The sequence below is a fragment of the Podarcis liolepis genome (genome assembly GCF_965112155.1).
Source record: "Podarcis liolepis genome assembly, chromosome: 5".
In the NCBI taxonomy this organism is placed as follows: domain Eukaryota; kingdom Metazoa; phylum Chordata; class Lepidosauria; order Squamata; family Lacertidae; genus Podarcis; species Podarcis liolepis.
The window spans coordinates 73788376-73808301 of NC_139556.1; the positions used below are offsets into that span (position 1 = coordinate 73788376).

The window sequence follows — 19926 nt, forward strand, 5'->3', positions numbered from 1 at the left end:
CGGGATGGCTGCACAGTGCATTATACTGGTGAGATGATTTGTAGAATTAAATAAAGGACATTCACAGACACCTCTTCGCCACCACAAAAGTACAGTAAGTGTAGCACCTCACTCATGAGAATTTCACCAACATTTAAACTCCCCTTAGATCATTTCCAATGAAAATTCATTTTCTTCGTTACTGAGAAAAAAATAAACATTTCAACACATTAACTACTACCAATAGCGTGTTTAGTATGCAGCTGAACCAGTCACATAAAGAGAGCAAGTTTTGTTTTTAAGAACCAAAAGGAACATTCTGGAGGTGGTGAAAGTGAAGAACTCTGCCTATGCCTCCCCTCCAGGAATTTCTCTCACTAACCAATTCTCTCCTGTAAACTAGCTATGACCATAGCTAGGCGAGAACCACTTGGGAACAGGGAATGCAACGAGGATAGCAGAAGATGATGCTATACTTCTGTGTCACTGGGACAGTTCTGTGCTGAAAACACAGAAAACTTCTTCTGTCACATACAGTTTATCTAAGGTTTAGGGTAGAGGCAGAACAATCTTTCGGCAACACCAATGTCCATGCATTTTATGCCTGTTCTCACAAACTAGAATCTTATAATCAGCTATTTCCTTCCGATTCAATTCAATCATGTCTTCCAAATCCCTCTGGATTCCTTAATTTGTTTTCTAATCTATAAATAACCCCTCTTTGCATAAACAGCTGTTTGTGCCAGACCTCCAGCTTATTCCCACTGTAATGGTGAAGCTTCCCACCCACCCCAGTGCCTTTGTAAGAACTAGAAATATTTGCAGACAGATAAACTCAAATGATCCGACTTGCCAGGCTACGTGCCACAAAGTAATGACTGGACCTTACTAAAAGGTTCCTAAGGCAGCAGTTGCTGTGGAGGGGGGGGGATTGTTGCTGACCTACTGCCTTCCTCACCCCCACATTGCAGAGACTAAGGACTCAGCTACATTATTTAAAAAATCCCCAGTGCTTTGAATGTGTTATGAACATGCAACACCAGATGGCGCTGCAGAGAAAAATATTTTTTGAATATATTTTACATAGCATTTTTCCCCTGACTTATTTATAGCGTCTCTCCCCCCCCCCCCCATGTGTAGATCCACCCTAAGGCTCCTTGCTAACTTAAAATACAGCTAGGTCATTTCCCCCCCTCAATGTGGATCAAAACTGGTTTTGTGGGAAATGCATCAAAAAGCAGTATTTGATAAGAGGATAGATATGGATTGTGGCTAATGTTGTGTGCATGCCACTTTCCAAACCAGCAGTAGGAATGCCTTGGATTCAGAGTAAACAGGAGAGTGTACATACTCAAATTGTTTGGCTATATTGACAAGCATCAATGGCTTGGAAACTTCAATCCAGTAATGTTAGGGCTTCCAGGACATCTCTTTTGCCGTCCATTGGCCAAAGAGGAGAGGAAAAGAGGGGCTTCATAAACTGCCAGTGTCCCTGACACTAATATCTCCTATGTGAAACAACAAAGGGAAGGGAAGGGCTGGAACATGAAATGATAAATAGTATGGTCTGGAGATGGAACAGACCCACAACACAGAACGCAGCTGAGGATCTTCTACCACAACTTAAATCTATTGTGGCTGTTTTCAAACCATGCTGGGCGCTATCTAATTTTGTTTTAAATAACCCCGATTGCCAGCTCCCTTGATCTGTAACATATTTTCAAAGTCCGTGGCAGTCCAATGCACGAGGCAGAGTTTCCCAGGCAAACATATATGTTGCAGCAAAGATACAAGCTTTTGGAAATTCGTTTGTTTTCACAGCTGACAAGGCTCCGTGAAGCACAACAAATTGCTCAGTGGTGGAGCACATCATTTCCGTTGTAAAAGACCCTGCTTCAAATCCCTTGCCTCTTTACGAAGGACTGGGAAAGATTCCATCCTGAAACCCTGGAGAGGTGCTGCCAAATCAGCACCGACAATATTGATATTTAAGGCAGCTTCCCATGTTCCTCTCTTGACACCCTTATTCTTTAAGAGCAAAATAGTTAATTGACTCTCTTGAGATTGAGGTTGAATCCTGACAAGATAGAAGTACTGTTTTTGGGGGACAGGGGGTGGGCGGGGGTGGGGGATTCCCTGGTCCTGAATGGGGTAACAGTGCCCCTGAAGGACCAGGTGCGCAGGCTGGGAGCCATTTGGACTCACAGCTGTCCATGGAGGCGCAGGTTAATTCTGTGTCCAGGGCAGCTGTTTACCAGCTCCATCTTGTACGCAGGCTAAGACCCTACCTGCCCGCAGACTGTCTCACCAGAGTGGTGCATGCTCTGGTTATCTTCCGCTTGGACTACTGCAATGCACTCTATGTGGGGCTACCTTTGAAGGTGTCCCAGAAACTGCAATTAATCCAGAATGTGGCAGCAAGACTGGTGACTGGGACTGGCCGCCGGTTCTGAGAGATCTGCATTGGCTCCCAGTATGTTTCCGAGCACAATTCAAAGTGTTGGTGCTGACCTTTAAAGCCCTAAATGGCCTTGGTCCTGTATACCTGAAGGAGCGTCTCCACCCCCATCATTCAGCCCGGACACTGATATCCAGCGCCGAGGGCCTTCTGGCAGTCCCTCATTGCAAGAAGTGAGGTTACAGGGAACCAGACAGAGGGCCTTCTTGGTAGTGGCGCCCGCCCTGTGGAACACCCTCCCTTCAGATGTGAAGGAAATAAGCAGCTATCCTATCTTTAAAAGACATCTGAAGGCAGCCGTTTAGGGAAGTTTTTAATATTTAACGCTGTACTGTTTTTAACACTTGATTGGGAGCCGCCCAGAGTGGCCGGGGAAACTCAGCCAGATGGGCGGGGTTAAATAATAATAATAATAATAGTAATAATAATAATAATAATTGATGCTTTGGTTTCTCTATATTTTTATGTTTGCTAATCATGGGACATAAAGATCGAACCTTCAACTTTTCGCATATTTATTGGCTTGAAAAAACTTATCAAGGCATCTTTTATCAAAAAACATTTATGCAAAATATCACTTCTCCCCTGTACAATACACCAAAGTAATTAATCTCCCCCTCTGATTGCTATTCACAATATTTTCAAACTGAACAAATCTTTGTCGTGTGAATAGCCTCCTTTACTCGCTCTGGAACTGTTTGTGAATTTATGTATTCCTGCCTCCCTCTAGTGGCTAATTCCATGAATGGTTTTATAATACAAAACAACACACATACGAGAGAGAGAGAGAGAGAGAGAGAGAGAGAGAGAGAGAGAGAGAGAGAATGTGCTGGACTATTCAGTAGGAAATTTTGCTCATGTACAATCACCATTGTCTCATAATGAAATAAAATCTATTTCAGTTCAGTTGACTTGTTTCATATACAGTGGTGCCTCGCAAGACGAAAAGAATCCGTTCTGTGATTCTCTTCGTCTAGCGGGTTTTTCGTCTTGCGAAGCAAGCCCATTGACAGATTAGCGGATTAGCGCTATTAGCGGCTTTTAGCGGCTTATCTGCTGATCGGATCAGCTGATAAGCGGCTTAGCGGCTTAGAAAAGGGGGGGGGGAGGAAAAAAAACCCAGCAGGAACTCGCAAGACATTGTCGTCTTGCGAAGCAAGCCCATAGGAAATTCGTTTTGCAAAGCACCTCCAAAATGGAAAACTCTTTCGTCTAGCGAGTTTTCCGTCTTGCGAGGCATTCGTCTTGCGGGGCACCACTGTATAATTCCTTTTGACAGTTAAAAGATGTAGCTTTCCATGCATGCATCCAAGTCATAACAATAATCCATTCAACCTTTTTGGGAACAACAACAACAACCCACCTGTGATGTTTGCTATTGATTACTGCAATTATCTGGAGATTCCTTAATCATATTTTTCTGATTAAATAAGGGTAAGCTTACATGTGGATTTTTATGATGGCCATAGCCCTGAAAGAAATTTTAATGAGTGAAATAGTGGCCTTCGCTGATCAGTTACCGTTCATGAATTTCAGACTACTTTGTCTTATCAGATACAGTATCCCCCCCCCCCCCACCATTGAGGTCTTTCATATGTTAAGTTTTGTTCAGATGAAACATCAAGTGATGGCTATACATGTGAAAAATCATAGAATCGTAGAATTGTAGATTTGGAAGGGATCCCAAGGGTCATTTAGTCCAACCCCTTGCAATGCAGGAATCTCAGTAAAGCATCCATGACATATGGTCATCCAACCTCTGCTTAAACACCTCTGGTGAAGGAGAGTCCACAACCTCCTGAAGGAGTCCGTTCCACTGTCAAACAGCTCTTACTGTCAGAAAGTTATTCCTGATGATTAGTCAGAATCTCCTTTCTTGTAACTTGTATCAGGTCCCAGATAACCTAGAAAAGCTCTGTTGGATGATCACCTGAGAATGCAATAGAAGCAGTAAGGTAGAGACAACGCTAGTGGGATTTAAAGAGGCTTTGTGAAAGTTAAAGATGGATTGTAAAAAAGAAATAGAATTGAAAGGATAACATTAAATGGCAATATTAAATTTAGAGAATGCACAAAAATAGAAAATATGGATGATTGGTGGAGAAGCTGGTGGAAGTCCAAAAAGCTGAAATTTGTGAATATTGTTTGAGATGGCGAATTTGTAAAAGGAAAAAAATTAATAAAAATTATTTTTTAAAAAAAGAAGAAGCAGTAAGGTAGAATTCCACCTTCCATGAATCAGCACTAACATTCAAACACAGCTGTATAAAGTACTGGCTAGAAAACGTTGTGTATAGTCTACCCACGCTGCAGCTTTTCGTCTGAAACTGTGAATTCAAGGTTGTTATCTAATTGCAATAAGAGCTATTCGGGGAAAACCCACACCTTTCTCTTTGAAGAAAACAGATAGAGAGGAGTTTTTTCTCATAATAACAGAACTCAGAGCTATTTGATTAAGCTGAATGCTGGAAAAAAATCACAGAATCACTGAATTCTAGAGTTGAAAGCGACCACAAGGATTATCTAGTCCAATCTCCTGCAATGCAGGAATTTTCACCCAATGTGGGGCTCAAACCCACAACCCTGAGATTAAGGGCTCAGCTATACAGCTGCAAATAAAATGTTTTAATTTTGTTTTAAGCACAATATACAATGTGACACTAGATGGCGATGGCGAGCCTTGTGGGAAATTCAATGTATTTTTTTTTTTTACAAATGGTTTTTAAAAAGCATTTTCAGAACGTTTTTTTATATGTGTGTAGATTCCACCTAAGAGTCTCATGATGTACCAACTGAGCTATCCCACTTGAAAGAACATAATAAGACTATGGTGCTCGCTCCCATAAAATACAGTGGTACCCCGGGTTACATACGCTTCAGGTTACATACGCTTCAGGTTACAGACTCCGCTAACCCAGAAATATTACCTCGGGTTAAGAACTTTGCTTCAGGATGAGAACAGAAATCGTGCTCCGGCGGCGCGGCAGCAGCAGAAGGCCCCATTAGCTAAAGTGGTGCTTTAGGTTAAGAACAGTTACAGGTTAAGAACGGACCTCCAGAATGAATTTAGTACTTAACCCGAGGTACCACTGTATAGTGATGGTGACCAACTTGGATGGCTTTAAATGAGGAATGGGCAAATTCATGAAGGATAAGGCTACTAGTCATAATGGCTCTGCTCTGTTCTGAATTACAGTTGCTTGGATTTACAAGTTGGCGGGATGTTGATGTACACAGGTCCTGCTCGCAGAGTCTTGGTTTTTGTCTTTTTTAGTAGTCCAAATCACATTCTTTCCAAGAAAACAGTCTCGCCTTCATACGCATCAATCACCAAAAACAAAAAAGAAAGCCAAAGTGCTGACGTTTAAACCTGAGGTCCTGGCATTCCTGCTATATTGATATGGAGCTTTGGAAAATTTATCCTCTAGACTTCAGTGGCAGACACCAGATTGTGGGAACAAAAGCCTCAGCATCTGTCTGCTTGGCAAAGCGCCCAGTAGCTGCCTGAGTTGTTTTGGCTTTGGATCTGTGGCAGGTCCGTTTCATGATTAAGCTGCTGCTCTGGATCTTAAGTATCATAGCGAAGCTATTCACTTATAATAGAATAAATACAAGACCCTACCCCATTTTGAGGTAGTCCATGCATCGTATACAAACTGCTTACAGTCTGAGGCAAACTTGTGCCTGGCAGCTTCAGATTTCTACTGTTTCACAAAACCGTATCTCCTTGAATTACTGAGTAAATGTCATGAACTTTTGGCCAAACCACTATTTCTCACCAGCAGGGATAGGAGAGAAATCACATTCAGTTCATATTTAAAGATTTATCTACCAAAGCCACACTTTCCAAAAGAACTGAAAAAACAGCCAGTCTTCAAAATTTGCAGTTATCCAGTTCTCCAACCAACAAATGTTTAAACAAATGCATATGTTAGGTTAAATAATAAATAATAATAACAATAATTTTATTGTTTAAGGTAAAGGTAAAGGTGAAAGTAAAGGACCCCTGGACGGTTAGGTTCAGTCAAAGGTGACTATGGGGTTGTGGCCCTCATCTTGCTTTCAGGCCGAGGGACCCGGCATTTGTCCACAGACAGCATTCCAGGTCATGTGGCCAGCATGACTAAGCCGCTTCTGGCACAATGGAACACCATGACAGAAGCCAGAGTGCATGGAAATGCACTTTACCTTCCCGCCGGAGCGGTACCTATTTACCTACCTGCACTGGTGTGCTTTTGAACTGCTAGGTTGGCAGGAGATGGGATAGAGCAACGGGAGCTCACGCCGTAGCGGGGATTCGTACCACTGACCTTCCAATTGGCAAGCCCAAGAGGCTCAGTGGTTTAGACCACAGTGCCACCTGCCCCACCCGTCTGGCTGGGTTTCCCCATCCATTCTGGGCGGTTTACAGCATATATAAAAAGATAATAAAACATCAGACATTAAAATCTTCCCGATACAGGGCTGCCTTCTAAAGTTTGCATTTTGGTGAAAATAACAACCTAAAACTTATTATGAGGAATTACTTTTAAAAATGTGTAGGTTAATCAACTATGCATTAAAAACTGTTTCACCAGGAGACATTCATGGTAATATGCTGAATAATTTTCATGAGGATTATAAAACCAAAAAACCAAATGGAAGAGTGCTACAGAAATGATGTAGGATTGGGGAAATGAGAAACTTAGAGAACTAAGGTCAACAGATCTTTCCACCCTTAGCTGCTACTTGCATGCATTCCATCAGAGATACAAGCGGAACCATGTAGCACTGGTCCAGGACTAAATGAGCCAGAGTCCCACACGCAAGGGGCATAAATAGTAGAGGGCAGTGCTCCAGAGCAGAGTGGCACTGCTTACGTGACTGCTTAACCTGTGTTGTATCACTGATTTCCATGGACCAGTATAAGCTGCTTCTCACACAGAGTTGTACCTGTGCTTGGCGAAATCAGCCCCCACCAAAGGTGTAGGCCAGCCCATGTCCTTAAAAATCACCTATCAGGCTATGGAGTTTATGACATATATGTGAGTGGTGATGCACCGCTGCTGTCATGGCAAGATCAAATGCAGGAGAAGTCTCCCATCCTTCTTGTACCATGGCACATTGACGTGCAATTTTTCCACCTTGCCACCGCTCCAGATGCTTTGAGTACTTTGTTGTTGTTGTTTAGTCATTCAGTTGTGTCTGACTCTTCGTGACCCCATGGACCAGAGCACGCCAGGCACTCCTGTCTTCCACTGCCTCCCGCAGTTTGGTCAAACTCATGTTCGTAGCTTCTAGAACACTGTCCAACCATCTTGTCCTCTGTCATCCCCCTCCCCTTTTCTTTCCCAGCATCAGGGTCTTTTCCAGGGAGTCTTCTCTTCTCATGAGGTGGCCAAAGTATTGGAGCCTCAGCTTCATGATCTGTCCTTCCAGTGAGCACTCAGGGCTGATTTCCTTCAGAATGGATACGTTTGATCTTCTTGCAGTCCATAGGACTCTCAAGAGTCTCCTCCAGCACCATAATTCAAAACCATCAATGATCAGCCTTCTTTATGGTCCAGCTCTCACTTCCATACATCACTACTGGGGAAACCATAGCTTTAACTATACAGACCTTTGTCGGCAAGGTGATGTCTCTGCTTTTTAAGATACTGTCTAGGTCTCTGCTTTTTAAGATACTGTCTAGGTTTGTCATTGCTTTTCATTGTGTAAAATGTAATTTCTAATGAGGCTACTGTAGTAAAGTGGGTTTCCCCCCCAGCATTGGGTGGGATGGGGGGCCAATACAGCCAAGGGTACAAAGGGGACCCTAGGTACACCTCTGTCATTGCATCAACACATCTTTAATGATATTGTGTACCGCTATATGAACTTAAATTGTAAGCTGATTTGAGAGCCCATCTGGGCTGAAAAGCAGGGTATGAACATATTGGAACAAAGAGAAGTAAATTAATGTATCCGAGATCAGCCTTTGTGCTTCCATCACGGCCAAGAACCTGGTGCTCTGAATTGCAACAACTGCCTTCTGCATCAAGGCCCTTCCTTTGTTCCACCTCAGGTATCACAATGAAAAGATTGATGAATAGAATGCTGAATAGAATTCTGTAACGAGAAAGATGAGCGGAGTCATCTGAAAGTGTGGGAGAGAGGAACTGAAGAAAGCACCAAATCCAAAGCCATGCTGGGCTTATGGCAGCAGGGCAGAAGTTTTGTGTGTGTGTCCCAAAAGGAGGGGAAATGAGCACACCAGCTCCAGGTCTAGCTACCACCCTCCCCATTCTGTGGACATCAGGGTAACCTTGCCCTACCCCAGAATGCCTCCTTTTTGTCTTCTGTGCTGTCAGCAGTGGAGGCGGGCCTGCTGTAGATACTGCAAGGAAAATGCAGATCTTCTGCTCTACTTGACAGGGGGAGATATGCTCTATCTCAGGGGTCAGCAAACTTTTTCAGCAGGGGGCCGGTCCACTGTCCCTCAGACCTTGTGGGGGGATGGACTATATTTGGGGGGGAATGAATGAATTCCTATGGCCCACAAATAACCCAGAGATGCATTTTCAATAAAAGCACACATTCTACTCATGTAAAAACCCCAGGCTGTCAGAATCTCCATTCGACCGAGGTGTTAAAGCTCATCTTCCGGAATCACCCTCCGACATGATTGATGACCTGAGCCTTTGATGAGGCTCCAGGCACATTCCTATTCAGCAGAGAATCAAAGCAGCACGTGGAAGTGATGAGATTTATGGCTACATTGCTATGCTTTATTTCTTACTACGCAGACAGAAAACACATCCTCTCTCTGTGAGAGCTGAGAGCAACTGAAACAAACAAAGGAACAGGAAACCAGTAACGTCACATCCGTCTCCCGTGAGACTTCCAACAGCCTGGAATGTCTCTGGAATGTAAACAGAGTCTTGTGACTCTGCAGCACAGTGGCAAACAGAAACTAACACAGGCAGGCCCCACAAATAACCCAGAGATGCATTTTAAATAAAAGGACACATTCTACTCATGTAAAAACACGCTGATTCCCGGACCATCCGCGGGCCGGATTTAGAAGGCAATTGGGCCGGATCCAGCCCCTGGGCCTTAGTTTGCCTACCCATGCTCTACCCTGTTGTCCCATGGGATGACTTCCCAGAGATCTCAGGATTGCAGCCCAGATTGTTTAAAGGAATTCCATTGTATATGGTGCACTATTTGTCTTGACTTCTGTTGACCACAGAAGCTTTGTTCTCCCTGCAGCACTCTTGTCGTTTCGAAACTCTCATTTTACATACCCCCATCTTTTCAGGTGTGTGTGTGATGGGCATTCACATTCTTCCAATATAATTACTGCCCAAATAATATACCCCTGATCTTGCTGTATATGTGTGGCTGTGGTTGCCATGTCAGCCTGCTCTCTCGCTACAATTATTTCACTCTGTGCCATGAGTTTTCAAAGCAACATCTGCATTAGCCTCAGAAGTAAAATCACTCACTGCTGAGCTGTTAATACGTTCAACTTGCAGCAGCAGATGTTGACACCCCCTGCTTTTGTAATTATGAATTAAACAAATACCATATCCCAAGAATAAATCCCTGGGTTTGAGTAGGCCTGAAGTATGTGTGCATTCTGGCCTCCTCTGGTGAAAATTCTGCTGCATAAATTAGTTCCTTACAATCCCAATCTCTGTAAGTGTTTGAGTTACCAATGCACTCTGTGAAATGAGTGAACTCTGTTCATTTTAATTCAGCAACAGCGGGTGACAGATAGCCCTTAAACCATTTCCTGACAATATGTCCTGCTTGGTAATTTTTGCTTGACAGATTTAAATATGAATATGACCCTTAAGGGAGGTGGTGGGGGAGGGGGAGCTGATTGGTTAAAATGGTTCTGTTGACAGTGCCCACTAGGGCTTCTATGTTACTCTTAGCCTTTCTACTCAATTTCAATCCATTTGCTAACGTAATAGAAGAGCTGGCATAAATCTGTTTGTCTTCCTTGGCATTCAACACAACTGCAGATGACCCACATTTTAAGCACATGGCTTCCCCCAAAGAATTCTGGGAACTGTAGTTTGTTAAAGGTGCTGGGACTTGTAGCTGTCATAGTCTCACATGCAGAACTCAGTGGAAGGGGAGGCCACCCAACTAGAAGAGTCTCTGAGGTGTACCTGCCTGGAGGCAAAGTCAGCATCCAAAGTCAGGTCCAGCCCTAGGGTTGGCAAACAACAATCCATTGTTGTCAGATGGTCTAGGGATCAGGAAATCTGATGATCATGGGGTCAAGGGTCAAGATGAGCAGGAAGCAGCAAAGTAGAGCCAGGAACTGCAAACATAGTTATCAGCATCTGACAGCCACTGGAAGCACTGCTTAAGAAGGCTGAAGCCAGCTGGTTCTCATCAGCGTCTTCTCCTCTGACTACCTGAAGGCTGATAAGCTGCAGGTGAAGTCACTCTGCCTTCTCCTCCTTCAGGCTGCTGTTCAACAGGTGAAGCTGACTCCTGGCCCATGACACTAGCCCTGTGACTGATAAACTACAGTTCCAATGATTATTTGGGGGAAGCCATGTTTTGTGTGGATATGAGTGAAAAAACAGAAAAACTGGTCAAGAAACTGAAGAAAGACTAGACAGCCCCAGCACAATAGCACTGGGATGGGTTGTATGAGCAAGCTGCCTAAAGTTCTGGTTAATAGTATGGAGGTGGGAAAAGATCTGATCCATGTGTGGGTAATTAACAAAAGTATTGGCTGAATGCCTAGAATCAAAACACAGGGCTTTGCACACTCTCCAGCAAGAAAGAGACACCTTAGCAGAATTTAAAACTCTCTGAGTTAACAAGCAGTATAGCATGGAATATAGGTTCTTAAACCCTTTTGCATAATCCATTTAGTCTGCTTTAATGCTCTTGCCCCCCTTTCTCTACTCATCTAGCAATGAACAGACCACACCCTCTTAAGTAAGTTTAAAAGCTTTCCTTACTAAATCCAAAGTTCTGATTCATGCATTGTTCCATGCAGCAGGAAGGAGAACACAGGTAAAATACTCTTGGGTACAAAATACAGAAAGATAGCTTCCAGCATGCAGTCTGGTCAATTATATGGTGTGAAGGGAATGTAAGGAACAGGAAGCAACACAAACTAAGTCTAGGAACAGAACTCTCTGGTCTTTCACACACTACCTGTCACTCATGCAATTTCCAACAAATGGAGGGTAGGTTATGGTTTACTGTAGGTTCAGTCCATGTAATCTCTGGGTGACACAGCAGAACTTCAAGTTTCTGTTTGCCAGTTTACAAACTGATTCCTGAGTGATTCGAAGTATATTTGCCAGAATTGTGCTTCCTGATTTCTAGACCATTGCAACAAGAATATATGTTCTAAACTAGTTACAGATAGGTAGCCGTGTTGGTCTGCCATAGTCAAAATAAAAAAATCCTTCCAGTAGCACCTTAAAGACCAACTAAGTTAGTTCTTGGTATGAGCTTTCGTGCATAGAAGTGTGCATGCACACGAAAGCTCATACCAAGAACTAACTTAGTTGGTCTTTAAGGTGCTACTGGAAGGATTTTTTTATTTTGTTCTAAACTAGGTTGCTAAAGTGAAGATACTTGGGGGGTAGGGAGAGACTAAGAGTGGATGTCTGCATGAAAGGGCTGTGAGCTCATTTCTGGTACTAAATCCTCACCACACACTAATACCACAAAATCAAGAGCATAACAGCATAGACGGATACGACGCAAGAGTCCATATATGTTATGATGGAAACACAGGAGAGAAAAACTGGATCAGCTCAATACTTCTGAGATATGAAAACTCTTATTGTAATTTGAAAGGGTAGGTTTGCATGGACCTCTCTGTGCCCCCCATCCACCCCCATGCCTTTCTCTTTATGAATAAATATCTGCCATCCTTCAACAGATCTGCAAAATCTCCTGCATCTTATTAGTTAAGTAATTTTCATTTAGTTTGAAGTGTTTAAGAGGTGCTTCCTTCTTCCTGTGATGCTAGCTGTGAAGTACACCTGATTGCTTGGCAATTAAAGGACACATAATTTCATTTTCCTGCAAAGCAGAATTTAGGATGACACAATCATTTCTGACTGGCTAGAACAAGCTCTATTCCCCCTAGCTGCATTGTTTTTAAGATGCTATTAAAAAGATGTTTTTTGTTGTTTTATCGTCTGCTATTTGCCATCCTGGGTTCCTTTGTGAGGAAGGACAGGATATAAAATTAATAAACAAACAATCAATCAGAAGGAAGTCCCATGAGTTCGGTAAGCCTTATATCCAAGAAAATATGCAGAAGAATTAAGGAAATGATGCAGGAAAAACCTAGCATGTCTTGAGTAGTATCTCCTTCCACCACCAAGGGCAGAACAACACACCTGTCAATCACCTGACTACAATATGATGGCAGATAACTGTCAGGTGGCCTGTCAAGGTTGGCTTCCAGGGTGGGGCAGACCTCCTCCCCACACTGAAGCAACATCAGATTCTAAGTTAGTTGCACTTAATTTACAATCCAATCATTGGGACTTAATTTTAATCACGACTAACTCACCCCATTGATTTGAACCAACATAATCTCTTCAGCTCAGAGACTTTGAACTCTTTCAGAACTATTGTGTTTCAGAAAATGCTGGTGAATGGAAACCTGCTTTTAAATGTGTGATTCTTTGATATATCAGTAGGTTGCAGTAGAGAGCTAAATTCGGGTGGAAATAACTATTAATGAAATGAGAGTGCACAACCAATGATGGTTCTTTGACAAACGGTGTACAGAAAGTCAGTCCAAAAGCAAATATGTAACACCAGATCCTTCCATATCACAGCGAATGTGTTTTAAATGTCAAAGGATACACATACGCCTCATAGGAATACACACATACCTTATGAAATTATAGGAGAATATGAAAGTTCCCAGAATTACATTTGGAGGTTTTGTCCGATTTTGGCCAAAATCCATTACACAATTACCTGGGAGTAAGTTGCATTGAACTCAACAATGATAACAACTGAGTAGAGATCATAGAACTGTAGACCTGGAAGGGACTCCAAGGGTCATCTAGTCCAACCCCTAATAATAATAATAATAAATTAATAATTAAATAAATTTTATTTATACTCCGCCCTCCCCAGCCAGAGCCAGGCTCAGGGCAGCTAACACTTATAAAATTACAGTAAAAACATAATAGGAAAAAACCACACCAATTTAAAATACAGGTTAAAATGCAATTTAAAATGCAGCCTCATTTTAAAAGTAATCCATAGATCAAAACCATAAGGGGAGGGAAACATAAGGGTCAGACTGAATCCAAACCAAAGGCCAGGTGGAACAGCTCTGCCTTGCAGGCCCTGCAGAAAGATGTCAAGTCCCGCAGGGCCCTAATCTCTTGTGACAGAGCGTTCCACCAAGTCGAGGCCAGTACTGAAAAGGCCCTGGCCCTAGCTGAGATCAATCTAACCACCTTGCGACTTGGGACCTCCAAAATGTTGTCATTTATGGACCTTAAGGTCCTCCGCGGGGCATACCAGGTGAGGCGGTCCTGGAGGTACGTGGGTCCTAGGCTGCATAGGGCTTTAAAGGTCAAAACCAGCACCTTAAACCTGACCCTGTACTCCACCAGGAACCAATGCAGGAATCTCAAGTAAAGCATGCAGGACAAATGGCCAACAAATCTCTGCTTCCAAACCTCCAAGGCGGGTGAGCCCACCACCTTGCGATGGAGTCCATTTCACTGTCCAACAGCTCTTACTGTACAGGATGGTGATAAAAATGGTTCTAAGACAGGACTCACACTGTTTAGGTGCATACACAAGTAGCTAGCTCTGTAGTGGAAGCTTGCTTGCTTGACAAACACAAATAGCCTGAAACTGTAATTGCTGAATCCAGCCAATTTAGGAGGCGAGGATGAAAAAAGGAAGAAAGGAGACATAGTCATCTGTCGGAGTCCGTCCCCCCCATACAAAATATCGAGTGGTACAAAGAAAAAGCAAAAATTGGCAGCAAAAACCTAATTATTACTTTGATAATGAAGCTTGTTTTCTTCATTGATGATATATTGGCACGCAGAAGTAAAAAAAAAAAGAGGAGGAAGAAGACGCAATATCCCATTTAGTCAAAGTTTCTAATAGCTTTAGCGAGGTCTCTGATCCCTACAATTGTTCCTTTCCTCTAATTTGGTTGTACGCAGTAACTTCACAGCTGCGCCTTGGCAATAAACTGCGCATCTATAGGTTCCTATATTTAGATTGCATAGACATGCGTTAACAGTGACAAAGACAGAAAAGAGCGCTGCTTAGCCCCTAGTGAAACTGTACAAAAGAGCTAATGAAGCTTACTCTAATAGGCTTTGCAGAGTGACCAGCTGTACAACTTCATTTGTATTCCACTACAGGGACTCTCATTGTTGAGGAGAAACTCCAAACAAAGTATCCAGTGATTCTTCTTTCAGAGTAGACATATGAGTGCTTGTCACCGATTCCTTCCGGTGGTATGTACACAAGGCTGTCCAATTAAATGTGTCTCTTCAAACAAAACAAAACAAATAAATCAAGCACTGCTAAAACAAAACGAAACAAACATATGTTGCTTTATAAATAGCCAGGTTTTAAGTGGTGGCAAACTCTCTGCGCTGTACCCAGCGTTCTCCTAACGCAAGCGCCAGGGTCCTTGTGGCAGCAAACGGGTTTGTTTTGTTTGTTCAATTTAAAACGGAAGCAGAAGTTTCCAAACTCTCTGCAGCCAAAAGGTTAATGTTGCTCCTCCCTGTAACACCAAACCATGGTTTAGCGTTGCATAGAATGGTATTCTGGTTCCTCTTCTCACAAATCACTGCTTTGTCCATGAGAAAGAGTATAGAATACCACTTTGTTGTAGTTTCCAACCTGATTTCCACATAACCACTTCCGAACTTGTGAGGGGGTGGAGTTGCGGGCTTCATGCCCTCTCCACGTGCGCGGGGGCTCCGCGCGATTGAGGGGATCCCTGGCCATGTCATCTCCTGGCCAGCCAATTGGCTGGCCTTGGGGAGGCTTGGCTTGTGCGATATCACTCTGGCGTGGCCAGGGAGCTCCCTCTTTTGCCGCCTCAGCTCATTGGGTTTCCCACCCTCCCACCCTTTAGGTTTTCCTTTTGATCTTGCTATAGACCTCGGTTGGTCGCTGTTGAGGGGCCTGGTAGGAATTTTTTCCACTTGGCAAATTGGCACCAGCCACTTGGTTTTGCGCCTACCTCGTAGCAATCGTTACAACTTCCTCGGCATTGGCAGTTAGGCATTGGTAGGGGTATTGTCATGTAGATGAAGGGGGGAGGAAGCACCATCACCTCCCCCGAATATCGAAGGGTAGTCCGGTAAAGGATTACGGGGGGTTGGTCCTGTCTGAAGCCTATGGAAGTGAGAGCCCAAGGCACACCCCAGAGCAGTGACCCCGGGGGAGTTCCTAGTTGATGTGCATCAGCAGGACTCCTCCTACTGGTGGTTAACCCTTCCCGGTCTTCAAACAATCGGGCTGAAGCCGGGTAGTCGGTTAGGACCAATGCCTAAGCCAATACCGCTCATTCCTGTAACCAATAAAGTTGTGGCCATTTTTTGCCCATTAACCTAAATATTTGTGTCATTTGTCTTTATTTCCACCGGGGGGAGGCGGGAACTCGCCATGCAACCATATTTTTTTCTGCTTGCTACTTTTCTTTGCTTTCCAGGCTTCCTGCCAGCTTCCATCAATGTCTTATGTTGCACTCCCCAAAACGCTTTCACAACAAATGTTGGCACTTTATTTAACATTTTGTTGGATACGTGTGATAGATCCTTATGAGAACACAGGAATGACCTGGTCTTACTCCAAAGGGCGCTGTGTGTGTGTGTGTGTGTGTGAGAGAGAGAGAGAGAGAGAGAGAGAGAGAGAGAGAGAGAGAAAATACTTTTCAGCCAAAAATGTTTCCGGAGGCTTACATTTGATCAGTTAAAACAACGCGATCCCTGCCCTCAGGTTTGCAACAAAAAAAGCCACAGCGCAACACGCAAGGGAAAAGCAACAGGGAAGGAAGAGGAAATCAAACTCAGGCACCAGTTCTTAAACAGTTATTCCTATAATGACCAGCTGGCCTAGTTCAACTCCTAGGAACTGAACCCCTTTGAGTCCCCCCAATATTTGTTAGTGGGGGCAATTTCAACCAGGGGAGGAGGGAGACAGAGGGGAGGGACATTATCATTTACTTTCAAGTTTCTTTTCTGCTATTCCTTCTTCCATATCCCCCCAACATTTGCCTGCCCATTTGATAACCAGTGCAAAGTTATGCTGTTGGGGATAGAATAATAGCAGTTCCTCAGTGGTTTTGTGAACGTCACACAGGCAGTGGATACAGATTTTTCTCAGCAATAGAATCATAGAATCATAGAATCATAGAGTTGGAAGAGACCACAAGGGCCATCAAGTCCAACCCCCTGCCAAGCAGGAAACACCATCAGAGCACTCCTGACATATGGTTGTCAAGCCTCTGCTTAAAGACCTCCAAAAAAGGAGACTCCCCCACACTCCTTGGCAGCAAATTCCACTGTAATATGATTGGATAGAGTCATGCCTTAGCTTGGAAGCAAGTTGAATAGCCCTGGATCCTTTTGCCAGATGCCATGATGCATCATGAACTCAGAGCAGTGGAGAACAGGATTGGCCTATAAGGCAAAATTTACTGAATTTTCTGCTGACTTGATGCACACGATAAGCTTCATCATTGCTTACTGGACTGAACTTGATTGACAAGTGAAAACAGAAGACTGCCAGCAGCAGAAAATTCAACACAATGCCCGCTTCACCAATTGACTGGTCTAGCTTGTTCTTTTAAGAAGTAAACTGTGGAGTGAGTTAGACTCTAAATCATATAGCTTTCCCCAATACTACAGCACCACGGTCTGGGTTGGTGCTGGAGCTACCATAATGATATAAACAGCTTGCAACTTAACACAATGCAGCTGCTTAAGAAATGGCTTTTGCCTGTGGTTTTGCTTCCAGTAAACTACATATTAAGCAGGCTAAAGTAATAATATAATCCGTGTGATCATTAATTCCTTAATGAAATGGCTATTTTTAGATTCAAATAAATATCTGGGTCTTGCTGTGTGGAACATAGAGAATGCCACCCTCTATTTGTTTTAATTAAACCCACTTACTAAATAGCACCCCACCCCACTAAAGAAACATTTATGAATGTAATTCTGTAGCTTAATTCAGTTCATTAATTTTTCTCAGTGAGCTTCATACATCAGAAAAGCACAAAAACAACTGGCAATTTTTATTCTTTGTAAACTCACTCTAGAGCTAACTGGGCCAACAGGAAGTTATACTTCAGCAACGACACAAGCAAGTCAGGAAATTTAGCTGTGATTTTTCTCTATATATTTGCCATACTTTCATCATCCTCATCCTCATTATCATCATCTTTATTAGCTTTTGGATCTTCGTGCAAAAAGTAGCAACCCTACCCACTGAGTGACATGATGCAGTGCACTTTTTTCCCAACAAAGAGCTGAGGAGCCTTAGGCCGAGACCCAGATGTGTTCCTCCAAACTTCTCCCTCTGGTTTTTGGGCCTCTTCCCAGGCCATACCTGCTCACCATCCCTGCTTCCCATTCTCCCTATTGGCTGTGGAAGACTAGTTTGAATAAATCGACCATTAAACTCAGCATCCAAATACTCAGTCATCCAAGTGGGGGTCACCCCCTGAAACATATGCAATAGAAAACAAGTTTAATTTGGGTTGGCAAAACTCTGGGGTAGGTGATACCCCATTGTCTTTCTTGCTATGGCCTGTAGTGGGGTTACACAACTTCCATTTTGAGGAAGAGTTTGGATTTGATATCCTGCTTTATCACTACCCTAAGGAGTCTCAAAGCGGCTAACATTCTCCTTTCCCTTCCTCCCCTACAACAAACACTCTGTGAGGTGAGTGAGGCTGAGAGACTTCAGAGAAGTGTGACTAGCCCAAAGTCACCCAGCAGCTGCATGTGGAGGAGCGGGGAATTGAACTCGGTTCACCAGATTATGAGCCCACCGCTTTTAACCACTACACCACACTGGCTTTTGGTAGAATATGCTTAAGGATTAAGGGAGCCTAAACAATTAGGCAACTGTGCTTATTAGGGATGGATGAATCTGTCGGTTTTGGTTTCTCTCAGGTATTCAGGTCCGATAGTATTCAGTATTTCTCTCAGGTATTCAGGTCCCTTTCCAGGTTAGGGCTCTTTCAAGTATAGGCAAACTCTTAGGTTTGCCTATTCATTCTCCTACCACTTAACCTGTCACAGGTAGATGCTGTGTCTGAAGAAATATATCAGAGCAGATGGTCTTCAGGAAACTGCATGCTCTGCATTGGAAACACAATTGCTACATGTACACCACAGTTTCCTACCATGGAAGTATGGAAAGCAAATACCTGTGTATTACTGTTTTCAGTCCAAATAAAAAAATTCCTTCCAGTAGCACCTTAAAGACCAACTAAGTTAGTTCTTGGTATGAGCTTTCGTGTGCATGCACACTTCTTCAGATACCAGTCCTTTAGCCCAAGGCAAGATATGATGGAATTCAGGTTGAATCTGTCAGTTTCAGTTTCTCTCACTTCCCTGTTTACCCAATCTTAAATTCAGATCAGTTTGCAATTTTGGGAAGCATCTGTGAAAATCCATCAATTTTAGTGCAATTTTCCCCCCATACACACATTTTCTATGATATTTTGCCAGCTACACATATTTTTCAAAAGCAATTTCCCCTGATGCAGCTGTGTATGCAATTCTCACTGATATTTGCATTTGCATGCACAGCTTACTATAGTATATGCATTTTTAGACATATTGCTTGCCTGGGGAACTGCACTGCAAAATTCAGAGAAGTTTGAAGGATGGCTATATGTACATAATGTTTTGGAAAATGTGCATCAGGTGGTTTCAGCTTTAAATGCAAACTGAATGAATCCCACCCAGCACCTATAATTTAGGCTGAAGAGAAATAGAGAACAAGCTCTCTCTCACACACATACCACACACCTTCAGGCTCCAAACCATTGAACCAGATAAGTGACCCACCTTTCTGATCAAGAAATGGGGCAATTGAAGCACTGACCATCTCCATCTCCATCTCCATCTCCAGCTTCATGAAATTGGAGTGCATTGGGGAAGACTGAGAGAAAGAGAAGGCAAGAGGAGGACAACATTTCATCCCTTTGCCCTGCTTTTCTTCTCCTTCCCTTTCAAATGACATTCTGCCTGTAACTATTTTTGTTATCTCTGTAACTGGAAAGCCTCCTTGCCATGCTTTCCCTTGGCACGGAGCTTTTAAAATAATCTAATTGTCTGAAAGCACACAATGAACCTTCCTCACACTCGGCCCAGTCACTTTTGGCATTCTGCCAGACTCAGTCAATAAAACTGAAAGGCAGGCAAATGTGAGGAGACCAAAGCGTCTTTCCATTTCCACCAATACAGGGAGACATCAAGGTGGTTTTCAAGAATCATGATTTTAAAAAA

The 19926-nt window shown here is 43.2% G+C and overlaps 1 protein-coding gene across 1 annotated transcript in view; it reads right to left on the reverse strand.

The window, feature by feature from the left end:
* The window catches only part of DOCK10 (dedicator of cytokinesis 10), a 202484-nt gene extending 182812 nt beyond the window's left edge, over nucleotides 1–19672 (reverse strand). The window contains exon 1 of the mRNA XM_083506256.1: nucleotides 19486–19672. The gene's annotated coding sequence lies outside the window, so the exon portion shown is untranslated. The remainder of the gene's footprint in view (nucleotides 1–19485) is intronic.
* Between the last annotated feature and the right edge of the window lie 254 nt (nucleotides 19673–19926).